Genomic DNA, 24,050 nt, shown 5'->3' on the forward strand with positions numbered 1-24,050 from the left:
TTCAACCCAAGTACCAGTGACTTCAAACAGGGAATTTAAGAACACCATGGGTTTCATTCTACATCCTTCTTCCTCCGTATCCCAAAAAGTCACAAATTCAGATTGAAGAATAAACTTGGAAATGATGTATGCTGTCAAGGCAGAAATTTAAGTTCAGCTTTGTGGTTCTCAAATGTTAGTGGACATCAGAATTCTTGATAAGGTTGTTGACCATGCATATGTCTGTGTTCTATCCCCAGAGGGTCCTGAGTCAAAGTGTTCTCCACACACTCTCTGGAGTTGTTTTGATGCAGGTGGTCCCTGGGCCACACCTTGTAAGACCCTTTTGTGATTTTGGACTGAGCAAAGGAACCCTGAACTGGATATGATCAGAGTGAGTTCTTTGGCCTCTGGCCCACTCTGAGAGCTTGGGCCACTCACTGTATCTCTCTGTTTCCAAATTAATTAATCAAAAGGTGGGTTCCTGACTCACGCCCACTTCCCCAAATGCTCTGTGAAAGAAGGTATGAGGTCAACATGTGCTCCCTGTAATCAGTCCAAGAACAGAAATACTTACTCTTTCGGCCTGCTTATCTGCTAGGCATGTTCTAAGCTGAGATCCTCTGGGATTCCTTCTTGTGCATTAACATCACTTAGGACTATTTACAGTAATATTCATTAGGCCAGGTGTGGCTTTAAGCTTTCATGTCTCTCACTGTTACTAAGAAGACCTGTATTGTCCGAACACTGTGGCTCCTGAGAAGCAGATGGCTGAGGACAGCACCTTGGGACCTGTTTGCTTGTACTTGGTTTGGAGTTGTGTGACGGCCTCAGGCTGCGCAGGCAGAGAGGACAGGCAGCTCTAGGTGGCGTTATTGGAAGAGGGACCTTTGTTGACAAGGTTTTGGCTTCTGACCTGGGCCCATTTTGAATTGTCTGTGATCTGGTGTGGGCAGGCGGTCTCATCCTGCTGACAGACAGTTAAAGGTCAGACAGAAATTGTCAACTCGAGACAGCAAATAGATGTTAAGAAGTAAGACCCTGTTATTTCTCCTATTCTCTGTTCTAAACGTGAGTTATCGAGAGTCGTCTGTAAAAGAAAGCATCTGTCTTAGTTTTTAATTTTTTTTTACAAAGTCAGCTCTTTGGAGGTAAAATATAAAAGGAGAGAGACAGGCGTAACAAAGAGAAAAGTCATCTGCTCAGCACTGCTGGCTGTGGAGGTTGAGAAGTTGGTGTATGACTAGGTTAGTGGCTATCAGTTGAGAGAATACACATATTTATCGAGCACCTACTGAGTGCCAGGCCCTGTCCTGGGAGCTAAGGATAAAGAGGTGAATCAAAAGCAGTTCCTCCTCTCGTGGAGCTGATACGCCAGGGGAAGAGCCATAGTCCCAGCAGTGTGATTAGTTGCTTAATGTCTCTCCAAACTGCAGTATGTGCTATGAAGGAAAGGAACACGGTTCTGTTACAGCAGACAACAAGGGAGCCTGGCCTAGACTGAGGGTCAGGGCGGGCTTCTGTGAGGAAGTAATGCCTGAGCCAAGATCTGGAAGAAGGGCCGGGGATGGGAGGGGGCTGGCGCTGGGGCCACACCAGGGGCAGAGAAGGGAGGGCGCCTGGGCGCAGGGCGTTGCATGTGCCATGACCCCACACGAAGACGCCCAGTGTGTCCCGGAGGAGGAAGAGGGGCGCACGGGTGAGAGGAGCCCACGGCGGAGGCGGTGGGGAGGAGCGGGGAAGCCTTTATAGACCACGTGAGAGGCTTCGGGTTGTCTTAAACCGCGGGAAGTTTTAAGCAGAGTAGAGCCGTGATGGTGTTTGTGCTTCGAGAAGAGGACCCTGGCTCAGTGAGGAGTCTGGTTAGGAGGATGGCCAACAAGGACCCAGGAAGGGCAGGTAGGAGGACGTTGCAGTGTTAGCAGCTGGGCCTTAGCTGGCAGCGGACGTGGAGGGAAGTGGGCAGATTTCAGAGACGTTGAAGAGGAGAGACAGGCAGCAAGGTGGCAGTCACACTTGTCTTTCCTGGGCTGTGCTCACCTGCAGTCTCTCTGTCACAGGCCAGCAGGAGGTATCTGAATGGATATCGATAGTCCTGTCGGCCTCTCTGATGAGCCCAACACAGAATCTAGAATGGTCCGTTCCCAGCCAGGGTTTCCGAAGCGACTGCAGGGCAGACATTTCCATTCCACACAGCTCAGGTGTGTGGAGAAGCTGACAGCTGAGCGCGGGCCCTCTGCATGGGGCACCGTGGGCTAGGAAGGGGTGGGGGGTGCGTAGCTCCCTCCTCAGTGAGTAGAGAGAAGGCTGTCTCCCATCCTGTCTGTGGGCCACAGCTCTCCTCCTCGCTCCCTGTGTCAGCTAGCTCAATGAAACGTGCTTCTCCATCTCCATCTGTTGCATCCCTTCTCATAGGAAGTGATCTTGATTAGAGAAAACATGGAGGCTCCCTGAGCTCTGAAAGGCTTAAGTGACCCTAGTACATTTTCTTAGTCACGCTGTGGGTCTCCACCCCTCTCATTCTCCTTATTTTATGCTTCCTCTCTCTTCATCATATTTTTATGCTGCTTTTTCTCTGGATTTCCCATCCATGCTGAGAACAAATGACATGCTAACGTGTTCAGTTGGTATCATATGTGGTAGCTTTGAAAGAAAGTGTCAGAATGTGTAAGGGAAGTTATAGGGCAGTGGAAAGTATCCATGGCAATGTTACCCTGTTTAGCAAACAAGTTAAGAAAATTTATGCTGCGATAAAGCATAATTTAGAGATATGCTTTGGCTGGTCCAAGTTGAAAACTGGTATTTTCCACTGGTTGACTGCAAAGCAAAAATAATATTCGTACACTTTGTGCCTTGAACTTTATAGCAGCAGTGAGACGGGATTTCTCACACTGTGTATAATTATGGAAGTGTCACGTGACTTTGGGGTATATCCATGACTCATAACACCATCAAATTTCATTTAGGACAAGTACGCACCTTTTTCCCTGAAGTAAGATGACCTTTGGTCATCCGTACTTCACCAAATGTTTTTCTTGCGAATTCTGCAAATATGTTAAGATAGAAACCTTTCTATGAAATCCAAAAATGCTTACTTAACACAATCAGTATTTATAAGAAGAAAGTGCGTTGCCATCACTCACCAGTGGTGCATCCCCAGTGCTACTCATTGGAGTCTTCAGGGTTCCAGCCACAGGTGTCTCTGTACACCTCGGTGCCTTTGGAATTACCTGGAGTGGATGTCTCTTGTCTAAACTTGGCCCAAGTAAAAAGATTAAAAGCAATAGCGTGATGCAGCTTTCTGGTGGAAGGTCTGGTTTTCGTGTTGGCTTTGAAACTGAGGTCAATTCAGTTTTCTTACACATACAGTATGTCAAAACAAATTAGGTCCTGACATATGAGTTCTCCGGGATTTGAACCATACTTGTCCGCCTAGGAACTATGTACTGCAAAGGAACTATGAAAAAATCTAAGAGGACCTAAGTGTGGGAGCTTCCTAAGAGGTAGAAATCTAGGGCAACCATCTTCCAAAGGCAAGGGCAGTAAGTGACCAGTTGGTAAAGATTTGTGTCGTCACGGCAACAAATAACATGCTGTCCTTGCTAGCTGTCGATGATTCATTGTTGGGAGGACTTTTTCCTGGTAGCTGGAGTTAGACATATCCTGGGTAGTGGTATATATATTTTTATAATGCTGTATAAACATAAAAATAGCCCATCATCCAATTACCCAAGAGCTATCGGTAACATTTTATATTTCTGAATGTTCTTACAGTGTGTGTGTCCTTCTGTGATTCAAACTACTTTTTTTCATCCAGCAATATATTGTAAATACTAGACTGTGCTGATGAAAACAACGTGGAAATCTGCTTAATTGAGATGTCACATGTCACTGAGCATAACTGCTTGGTACATAGTAAGCATTCAGTAAATATTTGAGGCAATAAAATGACAGGGGCAGCATGGTCTAGCTTCGGTGTGAATCGTAATAGGCATGTGCAAGTCTCTCTATATAAAACAAGTTATTAACATCTACTCTGTTTTTGGTGATCCTTGTAATTACCTCAACCAGAAAAGATTTTCTGATTTATGCCATTTTTGTCTCTTCGTCTGTCCTTCAGTCTGCCAGGCTGAACCCGGGCTACTCAGGTGGCACAAGGCAGGTGCTGCGTCTGTGGCTGCCTTTCCAACCCCAGGGTCTTCCTGTGAAAACACTAATGGTGAGGCCTCGGCCCCCAGGTGCTCAGTGCAGGGAGAGAGGCACGTTCAGCCACCACCCATTCTGAAACCCCACCGTGCACCCAGGGAGCACTTGGTACGGTCCTTCTTCTTCTGCCCACCTACCCCATCTCTCCCCTGAAATCACAGATAGCTGTCCAACTGAGGATGGTGTTTGCAGTTATTCAGAACACCTAACCTAACTTGGGATAAGCAGAGTTAAACCACCTTATTCTATATCAGAAAATCTGAGTCATTGTTTGAGTGAAGTCATTTTCCAATCCGCTTATCCACCAGACCTCCCGTGTTGAACACTGTAGCTTTACCTCTTCATTTTCCAAGTTACAGAAAAAAGTAGAAAATCTGGACTACAGCTCTGTGATGCTCCAGTCAGTAACCTGAAAGGGAGGAATAAAAGCAGGGGAGCCAGAGGCCACATGAAGCGGAACGTCACCTAGTGCATCTCAGAAGCACAGGCATTTGTCTTCAGAAGGACATGTTGCAACCCTAGAAAATCACACCTGGAAAATTATTCCAAACAAGGTTCAAAACATAGACTTCAGATGAAACAGTCTCAAGAGGAGTAAACACCAACAAAACAGAGGATTTCAAAAATCTTTGAAATGTACACAGCCAAGGAGTTGTTTTTTGTACTTTGTGGGGTTTCAGGTTTAGCTCACGTTTATCACTTCCCTCTCAAACAAGTTTCTGACGCTGCAGGGCCATGGAAGGCTACTGTGAAAAGGCTCTAGAACGTCTCTACCAGCCAGCAAGAGGAGAAACAGCCCAAGACACACTGACAGAGAAAGTACCGTAAAACCTTCTTGCAGTGGCCCAACTCCCCTCCTGCCCGGAAATGCCTGCATACCCCACTGTCTGACTCACCCAAGAGCAGACAATAAGCAATCGCATTTGTTGATTAAAAGTCAACCTATCTAGAATATAAATAGTCCTTTCAAGTAGCTGCATTACTCTATCTGTGAAACATGTAGGAAGTCTGCTCTGTGTCATTTTTCCATTAAAATGCAGTCTTAACAGAATTCCAGCTACCCAATAACATCTGCTCCGAATTTTCTTATGATTTATAGGACCATGTGGCTAACTCCATGTATAAATATAGATTTTGAGAGGGACCTTGTTCTAAATACAAGTAAAAGTAGAAAGATAGGTATTTAATGACATCATCAGATTTGTTTTAGATCTTAGAACATCATATTGTCAACCAGATGTCCATATATCCATATTTATTATTTCATGTCAGTGAAACATAAGAGTGCTTCAGATGTATATGTTCTTTGTAATTAATTTTGAATATTTTACACAAATTATTTCCATAACAGCTGCAGGCAAGAGAAAGAGCAGATTCTATGAACTCTGCTCTGCGGCTGGTGAAACTCAGTGGTCATGCAACAATTCAAGAACAGGTCACATCCCATTCTTTTGACTCTCAGATTACTTTTTGGTTGATAGTTTCAACTCAAGATTATAAAAAAGCTTCCCCGGTGGCGCAGTGGTTGAGAGCCCGCCTGCCGATGCAGGGGACAGGGGTTCGTGCCCCGGTCCGGGAAGATCCCACATGCCACGGAGAGGCTGGGCCCCTGAGCCATGGCCGCTGAGCCTGCGCGTCCGGAGCCTGTGCTCACAACACACACAGTGAGAGGCCCGCATACGGCAAAAAAAAAAAGATTATAAAAAAAATTTTTTTTTTTAATAAAAGTAAGAAGGAAATACATGGCCATATTTGACTGAGGGTAGAGGGGAGTGACAATGCCATTCAAATGTCAGGAAGTTCCTACGTCAGGGTGGCCTTCTATTTTGGCGGGGAGTTTTGTTTGGGCTCACTCTGGCCGCTGTGTGGGGAGTGGACCAAACTTTGGGGATGCAAGGGTGGAAGCGGGGAAGCTCTGCCACTCTTCTTCCAGGTAAGAGACTATAATCGCCTGGACTTGGGTGCTTGGTGCTCACAGAGAAGATGGAGAGCAGGACGGCAGCTCAAGAGAGATGGAGAAGGCACCTCAGACGGCTTGCTGGGTCTCATGGAGGGTGAGGGAGCACATGGGGAGAAGCTAGCCCTCAGGCCCCTGAGTGGATGGTCCCACCACTCGTCACAGGAAGAGGCCAGGGCTCAGATCAGGAGTTTCGGTCTTAAACTGGCACGCTGCTGAGACTTCAGGTGGAGGTGGCAGCTAGGAAAGCAGGCGGGGTGCTGGGCCTCAGCCCCACGCACACCGAGTCAGCTCTGCCGTTGTCTAGGTGGTAGGTGAGTGTCCTTGTAAACATTGTTTGGAGACAGTAGACTGTGACCACAAAAAACAAACATTGAAAAACACTGCTGTAAGCACTGGGGAGTCAGTGGAGGATTTTAATCAGGGAAATGAGTTGAATGGATTTGTAGTTGAGTCCACCTGGGAGCAGTAGAGAGGAGCTGGAAGGAGGTTTCAAGCCCCACTGCCCCTCACCAGCTGTTTGGACTTGGGCTAATTAGGTCAACCCTCTGAGCCCCAGGTTCTCTGACAGCCAAGTGGAGATGGGACTGCTTCCCTTGGAGGGTTGATATGAGAGTTGGAATGAACATGTCTAGGATAGTACACACTTAACACATGTGGAGTCGCTTCTCCGTGACTGAGCACGTCTCCACGTGGTTCAGCAAGGGGGCGGCAGGAGAGTAGTTCCAGCAGCGTACCCAGGAGGGGCAGGTAAGTCCTGGCCTGTGGGAGGAGAGCAGAGTCCGGGCACTGGGTTGTGGACAGTGGTCAGGGCAGTGCTGATGAGTGGGGCTCTGATGCAAGGGAGTGTCGAGGAATTTGGGCGAAAAGGGGAGCATCTGGGGTTTGGTCAGGTGGCGGGACCGCCCAGCAGCCCTGTGTGTAAACAGGCCCTGTGTCCCCCCACCCCCAGCAGTAGCCAGCAGAGCTGTCTCCCCTTCCTTTCCTCTAGTGCCCTCTCTTCCCCTTTCCATCTCTGCTGCTGCTCGTGGCCACGGCTGAGCTTACAGCCTCTTCCTGCCTCCTAGCTCCCTGGCTCCCAAGCCTCTCTGCTCTTCACTCCGCTTTTCCCACGGCACTAGCCCTTGAGCACGCTCCCTTTCTTTTCCTACCTCAGAACTTGGTTTCCAGTTCTTTACAGTCAGCGTGCTAGTTGCGAGCTCTTTCCTACCAAACAAGGGATTGCTTTCTTTCTCTCTGGCTCTCTCCAGGGCTGGAGCCCTGCTGTTTTCTCCTCCCACTCCAGCTGCTGCCCTTGCCAGGCCTCATCTTGCGGGAGGTGTCCTGAGTGACAGCAGGAAGAAGGGGTCGTGGCTGGCTATCCAAAGGCCACCTGAGACAGCATGACCCGGGCAGTGGCCCTCCGGCACTTGGTGCGGACAGGGATGCCTTTCTTTGGTGGGAAGCCCTATGCCCCTTTCCAGGACCCGGCTCCTTTGCAAGTCAGACTATAACCAGGCTAGTGTCTGGGGCATGTGGATTCAGAGCAGGGGGGTGGAGCTGGTCCCCGAAGTTCTTCCTTTGGGTCAGGGTGAGGCCTCTGCAAGAGCCCTGCCCCGCTGCGCCACATGGCGAGAGCTGCGGGGAGGACAGATGCCCTTTGAACCTCCAAATCTGGGCCTCTCTTGCTGAACACATGCCCTTTTCTGTCCTCCTCTCCCTCTCCTTCTGGGCTTCCGTTGCTGAGCAATGCCTCTTTAAGTTGGTTAAGTCACCATTTAAGCGACACTTTGCTGTCAGCCTAGGAGCTCATCTATGTGGGAGAGACACCTTTAACCCATGTTCTAGGGACCGGTGCCTGAACAGGCATCTGTAGGCGTTTTCCTAGGCGTCCTCTTTACAAATCATGTGCAGATCTCCACTTCCGAAAGGTGTGTCCTGTGATGTGTCCAACAAAGTCTGAGTTGACTCGGAATATACAAAGAATTTTTTAAAGTCAACTTTGAGGCATAATTTGACTTAAAATGCATCCATTTTAAGTATACAGTTTGATGAGTTTTGGCAGATCTATACATTCATGTAGCTACCACCACAATCAAGATACAGAACATTCCCATCACCCTAAATAGTTCCCTTGTGCCTCTTTGCTACTCTCCCCCGACCCCTGCCCCAGGCACCCACTTATCTGCTTTTTGTCAATATAGATTCGCCGTACTTTTTCTAGGTTTTTATATAAATAGATAATATAGTATTATTATAAATAGTATAGCATAGTGTTTTTGAGATTCACCCACATGATAGCATGTTGTTGATAATTTATTCCCTTTTTTAATCTGAGCAGTATTCCATTGAATGGCAATAAAAATTTGCTAATCTCTTCACCCGATGATAGATATTTGGGTTGTTTCCAGTTAGCTATGACTACAAATGCCTTTTCCGATTCCGGATGTAGCACCTGGAGTGACCATAGTTATTGCCCTTAGAGAGCTTGAAATCTTGGCAGGAAGAGATTTAAATGATGGGATACTTGTGACGGTTTATTATTGGATGGAGTCAAGTGCAGAAATGCCTTGTATTTGTGCCAGGTGTTATGGAACAGTCGGAGAACGAGAGTACAGTGAGCGGGACTCACTGTGGGTGATTTTATTTCACTGGTGGTGGGGGGAAAGGGAGATATTAAGGACCCGTCAGATGAACAGAGACCAGGGGACAAGTGTCATGCCTCTGGGAGCAGGCTACGGAAGGGCACAGAGGGTGGCAATCCGGGCAGGTAGGACGGGCCATGCAGATACCCTCAGACCTAGATTAGAGAGTCTGTGTTCAGTGAGAGCAAGAGAAAGAGCTGGAAGGCCTTGAATACTGGGATTAGAAGCCCAGAATTGATGTTCCCAGGCAAGAGAATGGAGTTGCTGCTGGTTTTGGAGAAGGGAAGGGTATGGGAGAAAGCAGTGTTTCTGAAAGATTCCCTTGTCATTAATGTGTGAGATGGTTTGAATGGAGCAAAGACTGCAAGAAAAGAGAGAATGATGGGTGTTGATTTGAGCTTGTTTTCCTAACGGCTTCATGGGTGAAGTCCGATTGCCTTCCCAGCTGCAAAGGCATGCCCAGTGGGTGGTGGAGTTCAGCAGAGAAGCCCCGGGGATGGAAGTTGCGTAACCCGCCAATGCCATGGCATATTAGTGTGCCATTGCTGCATAACAAATTAGTTCAAACCTAGTGGCTTATATAATTTTTTTCAATCTCACAGTTTTCATGGGTCATGCCTAGGTTAGCTGGGTTCTCAGCTCAGGATCTCACCAGGCTGAAATCAAGGTGTTGGCTGGGGTTGTGTTCTCGTTTGGAGCTCAGGGGCCTCTTCCAAGCTCGTTCAGGGTCTTGGCACAATTCAGGTCCTGCAGTTGTAGGCCTGAGGTCCCCGTTTCCTTGCTGACTTAGAGGCTGCCCCAGGTCCTAGCCAGGTGGCCCCCTCCATAGGCTGTTCACAGCATGGCTGTTTGCTTTCTTCCAGGCCAGCAGGAGAGTGCCTGTTGCTGCTGCGTCTCTTTTACAGGCGTTCAGATTGTCAGGCCTACCCGGGATAACCTCCCTTCTGGTTAACTCAGGGGATCTTAATTACGTCTACAAAATCCTTTTTGCCATGTAAAGTAACATAATCATTAGAGTGATATCCCTTCCTGTTTACAGGTCCACTCACCCTCCAGGGGGCAGACCCTGCAGTGTGCACACCAGGGGGTGGCAATCTTGGGGGCCGTCTTAGAATTCTGTCTCCCACACGCGGTTGCTCTTTTGACTCCCTGTTTCTCCACCTGTAAAGAGAGGGGCTCTGGGCTAGGTCCTCCCAGAGGTTCTGCTCTGTGTTTCCCTTATTTTATGACTATGAAGTCAGGTTGGAAGCACTGTTACCAATCATCTCTTTCAAAATGTGACTTGAAGATTGTGGTGCCCAGGTGGGCAGAGATGTCTGAGAATCATTGAGAGGGGTGCGGGCTGCCAGGAGGGACAGCCACGTGACAGGCAGGTGGGTAAGTTGTGGAATGCATGGTTGGGGTAGTTAGGGCGGCTCACACATGTACTCTTTCATTCCCTTCTCTTTCTTTTCCTCCTTTTCTACCAGCACATGGTAGGATTGTACCTCCCCAGCTCCTGGCTGATTCAGCACGGCCGTGTGACTTACTTTAGCCAGTGAAATGTGAGCAGGTGTGATGTGTGTCGTTCTGAGTAGAAGTTTTACGAGCCAGTGTGTGTGTGTGTGTGTGTGTTTTTGTTTTTTTTTTTTGCGGTACGCGGGCCTCTCACTGTCGTGGCTTCTCCCGTTGCGCAGCACAGGCTCCGGACGCGCAGGCTCAGCGGCCATGGCTCACGGGCCCAGCCGCTCCGCGGCATGTGGGATCCTCCCGGACCGGGGCATGAACCCGCGTCCCCTGCATCGGCAGGCAGACTCTCAACCACTGCGCCACCAGGGAAGCCCCAGTGTGTGTGTTTTGTCTCACTCTCTTTTCTTCTGCCACAGTGACTGGCAAGATCTGAGATGGTGGCTCCATCAGCCTGGGTCCCTGAGTGAGGGGGATGCAGAGCAAAGCTTCAGCCAACCCACAGTGGGCATGAGAAATAAACCTTTGTTGTTAAAAGCCCCTGAGATTTGGGGTTCTTTGTTACTGCCACGTAACCTAGCCTATCCCTGCCTGATACAAAGGAGGGTATCACTGTTAATCTTGCTGCCACCTTCTCTGTCTTTTTTAAATTGAGGTATAATGAACATACAGCATTATATTAGTTTCAGCTGTACCACATAATGATTCAATATTTGTGTATATCGTGAAATGAGCACCACAATAAGTCTAGCTAACATTCGTCACCACACACAGTTACAAATTTTTTTCTTATGATCAGAACTTTTCAGATCTACTCTCTCTTTTTTTTTTTTTTTTTGCGGTACGTGGGCCTTTCACTGTTGTGGCCTCTCCCGTTGCGGAGCACAGGCTCCGGACGCGCAGGCTCAGCGGCCATGGCTCATGGGCCCAGCCGCTCTGCGGCACGTGGGATCTTCCCGGACCGGGGCACGAACCTGTGTCCCCTGCATTGGCAGGTGAACTCTCAACCACTGCGCCACCAGGGAAGCCCAAGACTTTTTTTTTTCGTAATTGGAAGTTTGTACCTTTTGTCTGCCTGCACCCATTTCACCCACCCCCCAACTCCCTGCCTCTGGCAACCACCATTCTGTTTGGTATATCTATGAACTTGGTTTTCTTTTTTATTTTTTTAAAATTCCACATGTAAGTGAGATCATAGTATTTGTCATAGTATTTGCCTTTCTCTGCCTGACCTATTTCACTAGCGTAATGCACCCAAGGTCCATCCATGTTGCAAAAATAGCAGGGTTTTCCTCCTTTTTATGGCTGAATAATACCCGATTGTATGTATAGATTACATTTGCCTTTTCCATTCATCTGTTGGTGGACATTGAGGTCGTTTTTATCTTAGCCAGGCTTCTGATCCAGTTTCCGCTGTGAGATATAGCTGGGGACCCAATCCAAAACCTTCATAAAAAGTGACTGTGTTGCTCTATAGTCATGAATTTTCTGTCATTGAAACAGAACTACCCACCTGCTCACTGAGGGAAGACACTCTCTCAGACCCTAGTACCTCAGCCCTCCTGACAAATAAGCTAATTTATTTGAGAACAAATGAGTGTAATTAGCACATTCAGGGAAAGCTGCCAGTCAAATGCAGCCACACCTGATTTGGAGATGTTTGATGCAGTGTACTTGTCATCTCTTTCTGAAAATCTCAATTACCATGCCATCTGCACCGAATCCTCACTCTCTTCTTTCCTGACACCTATCACTTGTCTGTCCATCATGTAAGCATCTTACGATTCTTGTTTTTCCAGACTTTCATGCTGACAATGGCTTTCTCTTAGGGTCTTTTCTGCCACCACCCCCAAAAGGCCACTCAGCAGTTTCCTCTTCCTGTGTATTTTGAAACTCTGTTCCTTCTCTGATGTCTTCTCAAATCTCAGCCACCTTCACACCTGTTCAAACGCTCTGTTTGCTCCCCTTCCTCTGGGGACCACTCTACCCCCTTCTTCGTAGACTTGCCGTTGAAACGCTCTGCTCCGGGGTTTCTTCTCACCCTCCTCTCCCTTATCTTAGGGCTTTAGGGTGGCACTTCGTTACTGGGATTATCTACAGTCATTCTCTGGCTCTCAAGACTTTTGTCCCTGCTGCACAACTGCCAGATGAGGGAAAACTCTGGGTCATGCTGGGCTGTCACACAACGATCACATGCAATAATCTGGACTCATCCCAAAGACAATATAAATCATTAGTGTCTGCAGGTGGGGACCCCCATGTGGAACACAGGCAGAGATCACCCTGAAGCAAAGACTGAGAACAGTTGCTGCTATGAGAGGAAATTATGCATGAAAGACTGTCACCATGTAAATTACTCCACGGTGCAAAGAGGAGGGAAGGAAGACACAGAGAATCTGGCAGTTAAAACAGTGACAATAGCCAACAGTTAATGAGCACTTACTATGTGCCAAGCACTCTGTAGACACTTCCTGTGGATCATCTCCTCCAGTCATCCCGTTTCCTGTGACATCACACAAGTCTCGTGCCCATCTGTCTGGTGGGGAAACAGAGGCTCAGAGAGTTTAGGTAGCTCGCCTAAGGTAACGCAGCAAGTGAGCAGAGAGCTGGGATGAGATCCTGGACAGGACAGTTCCAGAGCCTGTGCTCCTATCCAGGAAAGGAGGGGCCCTACGTGCTGGATGGCGACCCCCTGGTGTTTATAATGATTCCCTCGGCTGCAGGGTGGAAGGCCTGCTGCTCCCCGGCCCCTCCACCTTCCTTTCTAGCTTCTTTACCCAAGGCAGACTGAAGAAACTTTGAACTCCCTTTCTCTGCTGGTCCTAAGAGCTTGGAGCCTCGGGGTCCAGGCCACGGGTTCCGGGGTTGGCTTGCCTCTGCCCGGCGGGAGTGAGAGGTGAGCGTGGGTTATAGCTTGGCCGCTACAGGTATCCTGTGGGGTTGCACTGCCTTGTCTTTCAGAGTCAGGGAGAATTGAATTATTCTTGCGTCAACTCCCCTGACACCGTGAAAACGATAGCCTCCCTCCCTCCTTCCTCTGCAGCTTTGCTCTGCTTATAAAATGAAAAGCAGATTGCCCCCGGGGGGCTCAAGCAGGCCCTGCATCCCAGGTGTGTGAGGAGGGGAAGGGCCATCTGCTTCTCATTGACCTCAGCAGAGCCTGCTTAGACAAAGGGCCAGTGTGCAGCCCTCGCCCACCCGAGCAACCACAGCCATGACCCCGGGCCTGCTGCCTGACAGGCTCGGGAGGTGCCCTCCTCCGCCCCGCAGGCCGGGCTTGGAGTGTGTTGCCTAGAGTGAGGGGCTGGTTTCCCCCTCATTTGGCCATTTCTTCTTTCTTTGCTTCCTAGAAGGATGGGTTTCAGCTGTTTCCCCAAGACTCCTGGTAACCTGATAGAGCGACGTTAGTATGTGTGTGTAAACATGGAATGTAATCCACATTCGATGCAGAAATCCTAGAAGAGTAAAAAGAAGCAAAAGCTGGTTACAGTTCCACTGCCAGGGGTTTTGGTGTCTGTTCTGCCTATTTTCCGTGAGTATTTTTCAACATTTATTTTTAAAAACAAGAAAAACCTAAAGCACACGTCAGTTAGGCAGTGTACTAAGTATCTGCCTGGAAGATCTCAGGCCGTAGACCCTGTACGGCCTGTACTTTGCTTAATACCGTTTTTACAAAGGAAGACACTGCAGTTTAGAAGGGGCAGGAAATCTGCCCAGGATTACCTGGGGGGATGGGTGCGGCCAGGGCTCAGTTGCAGGCTGGGTGCTCCAGACTGTACAGCCCCAAACCACCCTACAACACACCTGTGCATGGCATGTGAGCTAGTTTGTCCTGTTTTTCAGTAAACAGTAGATCAGGACCACTTTCCCATTCAGTCTGCAGTCCTCTATACATGATGTTTACAGCTGCATATATCCCATCCCATAGACTTACCTTAGCCTGTTTAGCCAATCCCCTGATTTTGGATTGTTCCACATTTTGCCATTATCATCCTGAGATGATAGCTCAATTCAGACGTCTTTAAGCCCATCTCCCATGATTTGGTAGTAGTGGGATTTCTGTGAATGGGCATGCATACTAGAAAGAGGTTTTTCTTTTTTAAAAAAAAATTATTTATTTATTTATTTATGGCTGTGTTGGGTCTTCGTATCTGTGCGAGGGCTTTCTCTAGTTGTGGCAAGCGGGGGCTACTCTTCATCGCGGTGCGCCGGCCTTTCACTGTTGCGGCCTCTCTTGTTGCGGGGCACAGGCTCCAGAAGCACAGGCTCAGAAGTTGTGGCTCACGGGCCTAGTTGCTCCGCGGCATGTGGGATCTTCCCAGACCAGGGCTCGAACCCGTGTCCCCTGCATTGGCAGGCGGATTCTCAACCACTGCGCCACCAGGGAAACCCTAGAAAGAGTTTTGAAAGCTATGGCAACTTGTGTTTAAGAAAAGTTACAATCACAACACTGGGTATTATAATCTTTCATCTATCAAATAGGCAAGAATTTTTAAAATTTCTCACTTTTCTAGTGATCAAACTGCACTTTCTCATTCGTTCATTGTCAATTTTAATTTATTCTTTTGGAAATTTACTGCTTATGCTTTTTACCCAGTTTTTTTTTTAAATTGATTTGCAAAAGCTTATTACATTAAGGATATTGATCCTTTGCTGCCTTTGCAGATACGCATCTCGGTTTGTTGTTTACCTTTTTATCTTATGATGTTTTTGTATTTTTGTCAGAGAGGTTTAAAAACGTTATGCAATTCGTCTGTCAACCCTTTTCTTTGTGCTTTCTTCCTTTACTATTTTATTTTTTTCAAACTTCCTTCTGTCTCCCCAACAATATTATATAAACATTAGTATTGGATAGGATTTTTAGCCTGTTGTTTAAAATCAAACGTGTCACAACGTGAACTAAATTGCTGAGATGTCAAAGTGGGTAACTCAGTGATGGAAAAGAATGAAGTGAAGAACGCATATCAGCTGACGGCCCAGGAAAACAAAACTGATAAACCCATGCATGGACAGTGAAACCAAGATGCAGACTGACATAACTGTTATTTTATAACAACTCTAAGAGAAAGAAATGTGTGTTCATTTTTTGGTCTGATTTTTCAAACTTGTCAGGAAGATCTCACCATTTCTTATCTAATTAGTGGAATTCATAAATGTTTTCTTTAAATATTAGAAAGTGTGGCTTAATTTTCCTCGTAATTATAAAGCTAACATTTTATGACTTTAAACAGTTTTTGCATAGAACTTCACCCAGTGTCTATGTGTTCAAATTTAAGATATAATCTCTATTCTGCCACAGAATTCAGACTCAGGCAGTGCCATCCTGACCTCAGCCTCCAGTCCTCAGTCCAGACCTCTTGATAGCTTATCAGTTTCTTCCCCATGGGAAGGAATAGAAATCTTATAGGTGAACAAGTTTTAGGTAGTTTCTAACTGTGAAACCTTTAGAGGTGATGTAATTTACTCATATACATGAGGAAGGATATACAAAAAGCAGGAAGGAGCAGCAAAATATGTACATGAGTGATCCACTCTACTGCTGGGAAATAACACGGAGTGCCAATGTTATTCCAACGTTACCTTTCCCAGGCACCTTTCCTTCCTCCCTCTGATCTCTTCTAATCACCCCAATTGGCCAAACCCAACCAGAAGCCAGAAGGCAAGAGAGCCCGGGCAATGTGACCTATAGACAGTACAGATCCAGGGTCACTGAGCAAGGTAGAGAAAAGTGGAGAATAGACCTGATGGTGAGCAGGGGCACAAACAGAGAATAGCCTGGATAAATAATTTTAAAAATCAGAAGTTCACCTTCCAGAGGTAACCTTGATTAACCCTTTGGTAGATTCCATCAATGACTTTGTAATATGCATTACTTTTTTTTTATGCATTACTTTTTTTTATTTACTTTCTTAAAAGTAATATGCATTACTTTTACTACTATATAGTTGTTCTTTAAGGCATAGTTAACGAAGGAACAAAGTTCCCAATGAAAAACTATTGAAAGACGGGCTTGATGACAGATAATAATTGCATTTGAGTGGTTTATTAACTTTCCCAGTACATTAAAACACACACACACACACACACACACACACACACACACACACAATGACCCAAGTCACTCTTGGAGTAATTTTTTTTTTCTCGTGAATTTTTTAAATACAGAAAACTGTTACTCAAACTTCTTGAAATGTAAATGGTCTTTTTTATTGAACTGTGCAGCTATTCTTTTGTGGACAAAATTAAGATTTTTTTGTTTATTAATTTTTAAACCACAACATGCTGAGTATGTGATTAGGGATAGCAAACGAGCGACACATGTACCGCCATGCTCCATTTTTTCCCGGGCCAGTCATCGCTCATTGATCCCCCTAATTATTTCCCATGGAGTTCAGATGTGGTTCAGAATCCTACTCAACACAACAACCCTCAGTACAGTGACTCTTACAAAATGAGACCTATTGCTGTCTTGTATGTCTAGCAGTCATTAAGAATAGAACTGTAGTGCCTAATAGTTTAAGTGGCCATCAACTGCAACAGAAGATTCCTCCTAAATTATGGGGTGAAAGATATGGCACAAAAATATCATTTCTTGGTCTCAGTAACATGTCAGAAGCAGAAAAACAGCTGAGGGAAAGAGTGAAGGGCTAAGCCTGAAGTTGCAGAATTCTCCAATAAAACAATCAGACTGGATTTTGAATTAGGGCTCTCCATAAAAATAGTGCATATGCAGAATTCCATAGTCTCCTACCCTTAAAGTTTATGATCTCAGTCACTGGTGTAAGTCTATTTTGAGTGCTTACGTATCTAAGAATATCTGTCTATTGACTTTATTCTGAAGGCCACAAAATTACTGGGTCCCAACATTCTTCCCTCAAAACCCTCTGAAGGCTGCCACACATAGAGTGGTAAAGGAAAAGTCTGAAGCCAGCCAATTTTTATATTCTTTGTAAGAAGTTGTCTTTCTTCCCTGATGCTTATAATGTACAAGTAAGTTATTCTTAAAATTCAAATACTTTGCTAGAATGTGTTTTAAGTGAAGCCCTTGTATCAGGGGTCCCATTGCTAAATTTGGGGATCCACCAAAACGACTCACAAAAGTCCACGTGACGTGTACTCATGGCTAAGACTTATGACAGCAATGTATTAGGAGGATGCAACTGGCTTATGAGGGAAAAGGCACAAGCAGAGTCTGGAGGAACACAAGCACAGGCCTCTTTATGTTCTCTGACTCCCATCAGGGGTCACGCAGAGCTGACTTTTCCCCAGCAAGGAAAATGGAACAACATGTGTGATGTGTCTGCCCAGGGAATCCGATTAGAGATTCAGTTCTCAAGAGTGCCTGATCATACAGGCACTCTACCTAGCATGCACCAATATTCCAGACTCCCAGAGGGAAAGCAGGTGTTCAGCCTAAACCACAGTGTTTGTAAAAAACAGTTCAGGCAGAGTGAGCCACTCTTGCTTACCATTTAGGTTAAGTTTTATGTCAGTGTAGGGAGCTATTTACCAGCCAAGTTCCCAGACCCCAGCAAGCAGCTGGAGGTCTAAGGATAGCAGCGTTAGGCCTGTTTTGTTAGGTCTTTCCTGCACAGCCCCCCTTTAAACTTATTTTTACTCATAATACCATGAGCCCTTTCAATGTGCATACTGAATATAAAGTTTTCTTTAGTTATATCTTTCATTATTGCTTTTGTTCCAACCATGTGAGTTTCTTCCTTAGGAAGCTCTATAGCTCTTTGTTGTGGCAAGATGGCAATGAGGAGAGTGAGAGAAAACCTGTCCTTTCCTTCCTTTCGCTGTCATCACTTTGCCCTTCTCCTCTGTGTTCTCCGAGTCTCATGCTCGTCCCGTGCTACTGACGCATTTTTCTGTGGTATCAGCTCAGCTTCTTATGGACCTAATGCAGGGTTTTTGGTTTTTTGGGGTTTTTTTCTGGTATTGCATTTAAAACTTTTTAATTGCAAACCTGGGTGCTTTTTTCCAGATGTTCCATGATTACTTTCTAGTTGTTGTTGTTTTTCCCCTTCTACTCATCCTCCAACAGTTGGAAGCTCTTTCTAGATCCATTAGTTTCCAGTAGAGAGGTTGTGGGGCCTCATGCTTGTTGCTGCCTCTGTCATCAGGGGTTTCTGTTAAAAGCCCCGCTCAGTAGTTGAGTCATAGATCGTGGCGCAATTTTCTGGCCTTGTTCCTGGCGAGCAGCAGGTTTTTATTTACTGAACATCTGTTAGCTGAAATCCTCTTTCTCCTACCTCACTGTTGAGCTAGCTCTCTGACACGTTATAAAGATAAAGTAGGTAGAAAGAACTGTACCCCGGCACACCTGCCTCCAGGCTCTGCCATCTGTAGGCTGGGGCTATAGTGCCAGCCTGTGAAGACTCCCCTCCTGGGCTACTGTGGAGCCCAGTTCCTCTTCATCCACTGTCCCCAGGACATGAGGAGAGGGTGCCATTGAAGGCAGAGAGCCCTCTGGACAATGTCGCAGCGTTTTGGACTGCTAGCCCTTGTGGTCCTGGTTTTAGGGGCTGGCTCCCTAACCCACAGAATGGGTGGTCCTAAAATGGCATCTTTTTATCCAATTTCTTGTCTGGTGTTGGGTTGAATATTGATCCCAAGTCACAGAAGGAGATTCTTACTCTTTTTGATGTTGTGTTCGTTATTTTCATGAGAAGTTGGGAACAGCTCAGTGCGAGGCTATTAACAAAGCGTTGTTTTAAAAGGAAAGTTCTAAGGAAGCTTCAAATTAAGGGACTATCAAGGGATCCAAAGAATAAAGCAGCCAGTGGAGATTAGAGTCTCGTTAGGGCGCCAGGACAGATATACACGGACCGTAACTCACAACACCAATGGATTATGACGGGTGCACTGGGAGCCCCGTGGCTGGGAGTCAGGAACTCTGGCTTCTTGTTCCTGACTCCAGTGTGGACTTGCTGTGTGACCTCGGACGAGGCAGGGCTCCCTTCTGGAGCTCTCTTGCCTTGTTTACAAATGAAGGGATTGGTCTAGAGAGTTTCCAAAATGCCTCCAGCTCCAACATTCATCATCTTTTTCGACTGCGATTCAGTGGGAATGCTGTAGAAAGGAGGGATCTGCTGACCTTGGGTTGATCCACCTCCTCTAGGGGCCCAAGAAACAGAAACCACAGATGCCTCCCAGTGTCCAGCCTCAGAGCCAGCAAGTGCCCTGTGTCCCACCAAGGGTGCCCAGCTCCAATCACTCCACCTCATCTCTTTGTTGTTAGATTTTTTTATTATTTTTTTAGAGGGTGCATAAATTATATGAGTTTGCAGTTTGGAAAGGTCTTGTCTATTTGAATCATCCAGCTAGTTTGTATGTGTGTGTTTAATGTAGCAGAAAATGGGTTTCAGGCTTTTTTTTTTTTTAATGAAAAGTCTTTTTGTGACTGATTCATAATTTAACCATAGGGAGTTGGATGATGCCTCATTTTGACAATGAGCCTTGATCATTTTGTTAGACCAAGTTTAGACAAGGGGTCTAAGGCAAAAGTGAGTAACTTCTGAGACATTAGATTGTGCAAAGTCTCAGGACCTGGCCTGGAGCCTCCTGTGCTCCAGGTGGATTTTTTTTTTTTTTTTCGCGGTATGCAGGCCTCTCACTGCTGTGGCCTCTCCCGTTGTGGAGCACAGGCTCCGGACGCGCAGGCTCAGCGGCCATGGCTCACGGGCCCAGCCGCTCCGCGGCACGTGGGATCCTCCCGGCCCGGGGCACGAACCCATGTCCCCTGTATCGGCAGGCGGACTCTCAACCACTGCGCCACCAGGGAAGCCCTCCAGGTGGATTTTTGTCTTGTATTCGGAAGTCTGTATTCTCTATGAGTGTCTAATGGGCAGAGGTGAGTCAGCGCCCATGGTGAGGAGCAGGGTGGCACCCTGCTCTCCGATGAGGCTGGTCCTGGGTGTGAACCCCCTTGGGGCAAGGCGATGGAAACCTGGGACCTTAGGTACTCCTGGGCTCTTAGGTACTCCTGGGCTCTGTCTTCCCCGTGGGAACACTGCTGGCTTGCTCTCCACCTGATCATTCCATAGGCACAAGGCCCCTCTACCTCCTGTGACATCTCCTTACCCCAAGCCAGGATAGGAGGGGCAATTAGTGAATCTAGGAGATTATAAAACACTGCCAAAACCAGATATTCAGGTTAATGCAAAATCCACTTGAGAGGCATAAATAATCTAATTGGTGCTTGACATGCAAACAGAACAGACAATCACAAGCTCTTTCAAGTGCATGGTGTTCCAGCTCTCCCTTCTTTCAGGACAAACTGCAGATACTTAGTGCCATATATATCTTTCCATACTTTAGGGAGAGAGACTGTGAGGAGAATTTCTTTTACAGTTCATATCTGTGAGATGTTGCAAGAGGGGAAAATGTACACATCCCAAAGGCTCTTCCTCTGTGGCTTTCCCCGACTTCACTGCGTGAATGTCTTGTGCAGCAGAAAGATCATGCTCTCCTCGTTGTTTCCCGAGCTGGAGCACAGCATTTACCACATTGTCTTGTATTTGTCTGTGTGTCTGTCTCTCCCATCAGTCCTGGAGGTTAAGGACTCCTTAATTCCCAGAGGTTAAGAACCACATCCAGTTATCACCTCCAAAGGAGCCACTGCATAGGGCATGCTCAGCAGTGACTTGTTAAGCCAGATAAATAAGTCAGCTCTAGACTTAACTAAGGAGCTGGGAGGATGACATTCCCCAGAAGACAAGCTGTATCTGTCAACCAGAACAGCCTGTGTGCATTTAGTTTATGTAATTGATAAATATTTGTTGAGCATCTACTATGTGCCAGATATTCTTTTAGATACTATGGATGGAGTAGTGAATAAGACAAATAAGATTCCCACCCGCAAAGAGCTTAAATACAATGGGGAAACAGATAATAAACAACCAACAGAACAAATAGCAGCGGTTGTTAAAGGAATGAAAACAGGATGATAAAGAAAAATTGGGGTCCAGGAAGACCCGTCTCCTTTCACGTAAGATCTGAGAACAAAAAGAAGTCAGAGAGAAGAAAGAGCATTCCAGAGGAGGAGACAGCTAGTGCCAAGGCCCTGAGGCAGAACGAAATGTGGCTTGTTAAAGAACAGGAAGAAGTCCAGAATGGCTGAAGAGCACAGAGTGGGAGTGGGGAGTGGTTGGCGTGAGACTGAAGCAACAGGCAGGCTGCGGCCAGATCACAGAGATTACTCTAAATGCATTACTCTAAATGCACAAGGGTGCTCTGAGCTGGGTGGAGAAGGGTGGAACACATCTGTTATGGAGGCATTTTGAGAAGACCTCATCATACGACTAGGGTCTCATCCTTCTAAGGGGATGGTCCTTCATACTTTCATGCTGTTTTCCAGGGAGGGAGGTGATTCTTACTGCTCTTTTGCTACAGCCTTGTTTGCTTAGCCCCTCTGGTGCATGTTTGGACCTGTAGAGAAGAGGGATGGCCCTGGCCCTGGGACTGGGAGGAAGGGAATGGCCCTCGTGAGGATGGAAACCACAACTTTAGTCTTGAAATCATCGAACACTCTGCATTGTCCAGGGCTCTTTGAGTTGAAAGTGACAGAGACAACTTACAAACTTGCTGAAGTCAGAAAGAGAATGTGTTGGCTGCCAAAGCTGACTTCAGGGGTTGAACTGGCCTCCACAGCTCTGGGTCAGCAGGACTGTCTCCGTCACTTGGTTTCCCCATTCTGTTTCTCTCTTTGTATTGGCGTTATTCTCTCATATTCCAGGAGAGCTTCCTCCCAAATGCCCTTAGTCCCACATAGTGGGGTCTGTGTCCCAAGCCCCATGCTTTGGAGTAACTTGCTTGAAATTTACTAAATCCCCTCTCATTCCAGGGGCCAGCTGGAACACTCGGTTCCGTCTATATGAACTCTGGTCCTCATTTCTTCTGTTTAGGGTGCTCTTTGACCCTTTCACCTCTGTGGGGTAGACCAAATGTTCCGAGGAACTTCAGGACTCCCATTCATGGCAGTATCCTGAGGGCCATATGGACGGGGCCCCAGTTCCAGGAAACGGTTTGGGAAATAGATCACTCTCACAGGGCAGCACGGTATTTCTTTCATAGAGTCTCACGGGATTGGGCCACCAGAATGGTGCTAACATGCCGATTCAGGATGACTTTTACTCCTGTCTGACATAGAATGAGTTCAGAGCTCTGGGCTATCCTGATCCTTGGGCTCCAGCTGCATTTGAAGGCCTGAGTGTCAGTCTCTCCTGTTTGGGTTCTGATTGTGGTGCATTTTTATTTTTTATTTTTTTTGCGGTATGTGGGCCTCTCACTGTTGTGGCCTCTCCCGTTGCGGAGCACAGGCTCCGGACGCGCAGGCTCAGCGGCCATGACTCACGGGCCTAGCCGCTCCGCGGCATGTGGGATCTTCCCGGACCGGGGCACAAACCCGTGTCCCCTGCATCGGCAGGCGGACTCTCAACCACTGCGCCACCAGGGAAGCCCTGTGGTGCATTTTTAGTCTATAGCATCTGCAGGCAGCAGGTTGATGGCAGGCATCCTTCATCCTGTTTCCTGCTTCTGCACGCAGGGTGACCACTCCAAACTACGGCACCTGTCAGGGTCTATGCCACGTGGCCATGCCTGTCTCCTCCAAGGGTTTCAAGAGCATTGCTCTATAGCACTACTGGGTCATGACAGTTGATATCCTCTCTTGCATCTGCTTGATGTGCTGACTTTGTGCCCTCCTGGGTTGGTTGTGACCCACGCCACACACGGGACAGGCATTGCTTCTGCAGATCTAGGTAAGAATATAGCTCGCCTCTGCCCACAACCTCCAACATCTTTCTACCCTACATTTTCATTTACCTCTCCTCCACCCATGATTGGAGATTTAACCCTTGTAAAGCCAGGACCAGGTGGTCCAGTTTGAAGAAACACAGTCCATCTACCCAAATTAGTTTCAAAATAACTCAGATATTTAATTGTTACTCTTTTAAGAATTTAAAAGGGGTCTCAGTGTATGCTCCAAAGCTGTTCTCTACATTTCCCTGGCAATAAAGCCCTAAACCCACAGCCTGCAGGGCTTTTTTTTCTTCATTTCTACTCCCCTCTCCCAATAATTTATTATCTTGATTTGTACTGTCCAGTACGGCAGCCGCTGACCACGTGTGGCTAGTAAGCACTTGAAATGAAACTACTATGAATTGATACGTACTTTATCCACAGAGGATTTTGAAGACTTGTTATTAAAAGAAAAAGATATGTAAAATATCTGATTAATAATTTTTTATATTGAGTACATGTTGAAATGATAATATTTTTTAAATATTGCTTTATAAATTATATATTTGAAATTAATTTTGCTTGTCTCTTTTTCCTTTTTTGATATGGCTACTAGAAAAATTTTAATTTCATGTTTATATATGTTTATTACATATTTATAAATATAGCTCATATTATATTTCTTTTGGACACACTGAGTCAGATCAATGAAGACTTCCTAGTTTTCTCCTTTTCCTTCTGCTTCTGTGGTTCTTTTTTTCCTTGCTCTGATATTTTGATTTAAAAACACAAAAGTTCCAGTAAATGGTGGGACAGAAATGAAACTCTCCTCAGATGGAGCTGTCAAAAGGGCAAAGGTTCTAAGAGATGCAAATACATTAATCATCTTTGCCTCATCACACATGGGTTAAATAACGTTAGGATCAAAATAGACATTTTAGGAAGTAACTGACTTCACTGTTTGTTGAACTTGCCGTCATAAAACTTTACCACACGGAAAACAACATTGGATGGAGGAAAGGCACTAAATTTTTTTTTCCCCTAAAACTCTTACCAGGGCTTCCCTGGTGGCGCAGGGTTGAGAGTCCGCCTGC

Source organism: Globicephala melas, chromosome 3 (assembly GCF_963455315.2).
Source record: "Globicephala melas chromosome 3, mGloMel1.2, whole genome shotgun sequence".
In the NCBI taxonomy this organism is placed as follows: domain Eukaryota; kingdom Metazoa; phylum Chordata; class Mammalia; order Artiodactyla; family Delphinidae; genus Globicephala; species Globicephala melas.